The following is a 5,546-nucleotide window of genomic DNA, read 5'->3' as shown; positions in this document are numbered from 1 at the left end:
CATTATCATTATGTCAGAGAGAAGTTGCATGCAGGGGAGATCAATATGATCTATGTGTCACATGACAATGTTGCAGACATCTTCACCAGAACACTTCCCAAAATGAAAAGTTTGAGGCATTTTGCACTGCCCTGAACTTCTCTCCTATTGGTGATTGATCACTTCCTTGTATCCATAAGTGAGTTAGGGGCACTTTTCCCTCACTAGAGGTTTTTCCCCCTAACCACAGTTAGTGGGTTAGTGTGGTTTTGTCACTTAGACAAAACCACCTCCACACTACTTTGTATCTATCTTGTAGGCACAAATACAGAATATATTGAATGTAGATAATAGATGAATGGTCAAGACTTAAGTGTGGGATCAAGGGCCTAGAAATCCTAGACTTGGACCAATTTGACAATTGCCAATGACCGCATATGCCATTGATTGTGACATATAGGGAAAGTAATGTAAGTGGATACAATAATGCATTACTCTGACACTCAGGGTACATCTGGGCTAGTTGGTTGCCACATGTCAGCCCTTGCCATGGCACATTTTGCTGGGCAGTGTTGGGGGCCTGAGTGGCTGCCCTTGGACTTGCAGACCTGCCTTTTGTAGGCTGAGGTGGACCGACCTGCTGGTCGGCCACCTTGCCCCTTCTGGTCGGCCTGGTGAGAGGGGTTCACCCCTTCTAGATGGCTGCATGGCAGTCCATGAGGGGGCTGGAGGGGGTCAGCCCCCTCAGAGCAGCTCAGTCGGGCAGAGAGGCAAGGGCAGGCCCCATATAGACTGCATGGCAGCCCTTTATAGGGCAGCAGGCTAAGGCGGCCCAGTCGACCAGTGCATGGCAGAGGGGCAGCCCCTTTATACGGCTGCATGGCCGCCCCTATGGGCAGGAGAGGGGGTCAGCCCACCTACAGCAACGGTTGGCCCACAGACCAGCCAACTAGGGGAGGGGATGGCTGCCTATATATAGGCCCCCTCCCCCCACTTTTGTAGAGTATCTCTTGCAGCACCGTTTGTGCCTTGTATAGCAGAGGTTTTCCCCATAGTTTTGGGGTTTTTTCCTAAGATCCCTTGCAGTCCCTCTTGTCTCTTTCTCCCCTTCTCAGTTTTGTTTGTGTGAGTCTCTCTCTCTCTCTCTCTCTCTCTCTCTCTCCATTTCTGTTGCTCTTCTCACACCATGACCACAACCCCCTGTGTCCCATACCACAGGAATCCTATTAAGCCAACTATGCAAAATTGAGACAGCAATGGATGTGATAGGTCGCTTTTCCAAGCAATGCATTTCCAATTCCTAAACATCAGGAACCTTCGCAAAATTCCAAAACCCACATAGCAATTATTGTATAGAAGACAGTCCCATAAACCAATTATGCAAATTTGAGACAGCAATGGAACCCAACAACACATTTCCAATCCCTAAACGTTAGAAACCTTTGCAAAATTCCAAACCCCGCATAGCCGAGGACACGTACCTTTCCTTATATTGATACTCTAAAATGAAAGAGAGGATAGCTACTGAACGCAAACGATCAACCGACAGAACCACATCTCTAGCGTATGCACAAACCGATATAATTGAGAAGCGAATGAGGATACCTGGTAGTGCGAAGAGAGGGGAGCTCAAAATTCAGGCGATATTAGACTGACAATAATCGACGAAGTAAACTGAGCACAAAAAGCTAACAGGTTTACATAGCAAGAGAAGGAAACGAGAGACCAAGAGGCTAGTAAGAACTTCTACACGCAACCCCACCTTCATAAAACCAAACATCTTGAGCAACACGCAGGGGCCAGTAGTGAGAAGCGAGAGAGCACAAGGAAGAGGCAGTACGCAAGAAGCCAGGAGAGACACAAGGATTGAAGGAGGGAATGAGCATAGCAAGGAGTACCTGGGCAGAGCTGAAATCAAGGCGAGGGAGAGAGGCAATTGCAAAATGAAAGAGGGAGGCTGGAAACCTTTAAGCTACAAGGTCCCCACAGGAGATAAGAATCAACAAACAGAAAAAGTCATGGCAATAGAATGGGTGATTGCCCACAAGGCAGCTTAAGCTTAGCTTTGGCACTCGAATAGAAACTCCAGAAGCTAATAGAATACCTTTTTTTAAAAAGTCCCAGGAGAGTGCTGCCTCGAAGACAGTGGTGGGAGTTTATATATATCAAAGAAAAACACTACCTAGGACCAGATGACATCCAAAAAGAGCACAAACCTAGTCTTCGGTTCATAATTTAGCTAATACATGTATATTCCTATAGGTTGCTTCGATACCTTATGATTACAAATAATATTTTCCCATGGCAAGTCATGGGAAAGGCCTTACAAACCTGCGATGTTGCAATGTAACTATATTTAGCCCCACAAAATGAAAATAGAAATTTCTGAGTAGAGACATTCTCAGGTGTTTGAAATTACACATCTTAACGATAAAATAACTAGGTTGCAATAATATCCTCGCCCATAGCCCCGCAAAATAGAAAGGGATACTGTATTTTCTAAGCAAGAGATATTCCCAAAGGTCTTTGAAATTACACATCTTACCAATGATCACCACATGAACATGCTCCATGCTCAATGTGATGGGATAGGTTAGCATCCCTCATGATTATTTTTCGTTGAGCAAACTTAGAGATGAATTTTGCAACAGAATGACAGTCATAACAAACCCGAAGATTCTTGGTGACACGAATAAGTGTTCCTGGGGGGGTTGAAATGAGCCCAAAGGAAATGGCCAGCGTCTCACTATGGTAGCAAATCATGTCTTCTCTCTCTTCTTCATCCACATCATGAAGCATTGCATCCCTGATAGGCATATATCCAGCCTCCTTCATGCACCTACTCCACCTTCGCAACTCAGCATGTATATCATCTTGTTGAGGATGTAATCTGCTGTCTCCAGCAACAAATTCATGCACCACATTCTTCACCTCAATACAACTGTAACCTGCCACTTTCTTCACACCATCATCAGTCATTCCTTTTCTAACCTTCCATAGATGATCTGATGTAGCTGCATTACAATGGAAGTTTGCCAGTAATATATATGGTGAAGCATTCTTTGGATCTAGCTCAACAACAAGCTTTGCAGCACGCAGAGCCCGCTCTTCATCATTGTGAATTCTGCATGATGAAAGCAAGCTCAACCATGCTGAAGGAACATATTGAGATGGTATTTTCATAATCAGGTCCTCTGCCTCTTCCAATAGTCCTCTTCGGCCAAGAAGGTCAACCATGCACACATAATGCTCTCCTGAGGGGGTTATGCCATGGTCTGTAGTCATAGAGGCAAAGTATTGCCTCCCATCAGCAATGAGACCTGTATGGCTGCAGGCAGTAAGAACTGAGATGAAGCTAATTTTGTCTGGCTTGAAACCTTCATCCTGCATTTGACCAAACAGTTGCAGGGCCTCCTTGCCATGCCCATTCTCAGCACACACACCCATCATGGCACTCCATGAGACCACATGCCGCTGTGGCATGTCTTCAAACACTGCCCTTGCATCATCTAGGCTCCCGCATTTGCCATACATATTAACAAGGGCATTCCCCACAACAACATTCGACTCCCATCCATTGCCAGCAAGAGTAGCATGAATCATTTGACCTTCTTCTAGGGCTGCCACACTGGCACATGCATCCATGATGCTGATGAAGGTGATCTTGTCTAGCTCAAAGCCTTCAGCATGCATTTGAGCAAACAGTTGCAGGGCCTCCTTGCCATGCCCATTCTGGGCACAAGCAGCAATCATGGCGCTCCAAGAGACCATATCCCGCTGTGGCATTTCTGCAAATATTGCCTTCGCACCATCCAGGCTCCCATTCTGGGCAGACACAGAGATCATGGCATTCCAAGAAACAATATTCCAATGCGGCATTTCTGCAAACACTGCCTTTGCATCATCTACGCTCTCACACTTTCCATACATATTCAGAAAGGCATTCCCCACAACAACATCCGTCTCCCATCCATTGCCAACAGCAGTGGCATGGATCATCCGCCCCTCTTCTAGGGCTGCCACACTGACACATGCATCCACAATGCAGATGAATGTGATCTTGTTTGGCTCAAAGCCTTCAACCTGCATTTGGCTGAACAGCTGCAAGGCCTCCGTGCCATGTCCATTCTGTGCACACACAGAGATCATGGCGCTCCAAGAGACCACATCACGCCGTGGCACCTCTTCAAACACGGCCCTAGCATCATCTAAGCTTCCGCACTTGCCATACATATTGACCAAGGCTGTCCCAACAACAGGATCAAGTTCCCATTCGATGCTAGCAACAGTAGTATGAATCAATCGACCCTCTTCTAAGGCTACCAAATTGGCGCATGCATCCATAACAGAGATGAAAGTGATCTTGCCTGGCTCAAAGCCTTCAGCTATCATTTGACCAAACAGTCGCAGAGCCTCCATGCCCTGCCCATTGTGGGCATAGGCAGTGATCATGGAATTCCAGGAGACCACATCTCGCTGTGGCATCTCTGCAAATAATGATCTAGCATCCTCCAAGCTCCCGTTCTGGGCTGATGCTGCGATCATAATATTCCAGGAGTACAAATTCCTATAAACTATTTTGTCAAACACAGCACGTGCACTGTCTAGGCTCCCACACTTGCTGTACATTTCAACGAGAAGGTTACTCAGGAATCTTTTGCCAGCATATCCACGCCTTTTCATATGTTCATGCACACGTTTTCCCTCACACAGTGCCTTGGCATTCGTGCAACGCCTCAAAAGGGATGCATAGGTAGCATGGTCTGTCTCTGGACTCAGCTGACTAAGGATCTCAGCATTCCAGCTTTCAGGACAGCAGTCTTCATTTATCTGACGGTGTCCATCTAACACCTGTGTGCGACAGGCCTTGGTAGTTCCTAGCTCGCCTAGCACCTCTTCCCCACTGCCAGGTAGCTTGGTGTCCATACACCTCAAATATGGCATAGGCAACGACCTCAGGACATTGCCTTTGTGCATGCCAAATTTTATTTTCGTAGGCCTAGGGCCCAGCCAATCCGAGACATTTGAGCTTGTAGGCGTGCCACATAATGATGGCGGGTCAATGGCAAGACGAGGCATGCCAGATGCCGATGATAAAGAAGCAGAACACCAGAGCGATAGCACAATCGGTTTGACGTTGCTGCTAGAATTGGGCAAGTGAGAACACAGGGGGAAAGAAATTACAAGTTGACTGCGCAATCTACAACCGTGAGGAGGAAAAGCAGAAGGAAAAACAGAGACGAAGAAGAAATTCTTACCTGGGTACATGGAAGGAAGGTGATCATCACATCTTGAGGGGTAGACGAATAGAAATCGCTGGCAAAAATTGGAGGCGAGGAAGGAAGAGTGCAGCTGGGGGGCTGGAAGTGTTGGGAACATCATCTTTTGCAATTTTAGCTTCACGCTTCAACTTCGGTAACATATTTTGTGAGCAAGTCCTCTTGTTGGCCCTGCAAATGGTGCTGATTAGAGAAGTAGTGTTGTGTTACCTCCTGCCTTGAGCATTTGACAAATTCATCTTCAAGGATTGCACTGTTTGGTGGGTGGATTTTTCGAATTTTCCTGCA

General features: G+C 46.6%; 1 pseudogene across 2 annotated transcripts; it reads right to left on the bottom strand.

Moving 5' to 3' along the window:
- Nucleotides 1-2,451: 2,451 nt before the first annotated feature.
- On the bottom strand, nucleotides 2,452-5,546 carry LOC147891929 (pentatricopeptide repeat-containing protein At2g13600 pseudogene; annotated as a pseudogene). Of its 2 annotated transcripts, none has more exons than XR_015542411.1 (2): nucleotides 5,238-5,546; nucleotides 2,452-5,122 (listed from the first exon to the last, which is right to left on the bottom strand). The product of XR_015542411.1 is annotated as a pentatricopeptide repeat-containing protein At2g13600 pseudogene, transcript variant X2 (transcript). The 2 variants fall into 2 exon arrangements; XR_015542410.1 differs by having other exon boundaries at nucleotides 2,452-5,119.

Source organism: Dipteris shenzhenensis, chromosome 17 (assembly GCF_047967505.1).
Source record: "Dipteris shenzhenensis isolate YYH24624 ecotype China chromosome 17, Dip_SZ_1.0, whole genome shotgun sequence".
Taxonomy (NCBI): domain Eukaryota; kingdom Viridiplantae; phylum Streptophyta; class Polypodiopsida; order Gleicheniales; family Dipteridaceae; genus Dipteris; species Dipteris shenzhenensis.
This window is presented reverse-complemented; position numbering and strand designations above follow the sequence as displayed.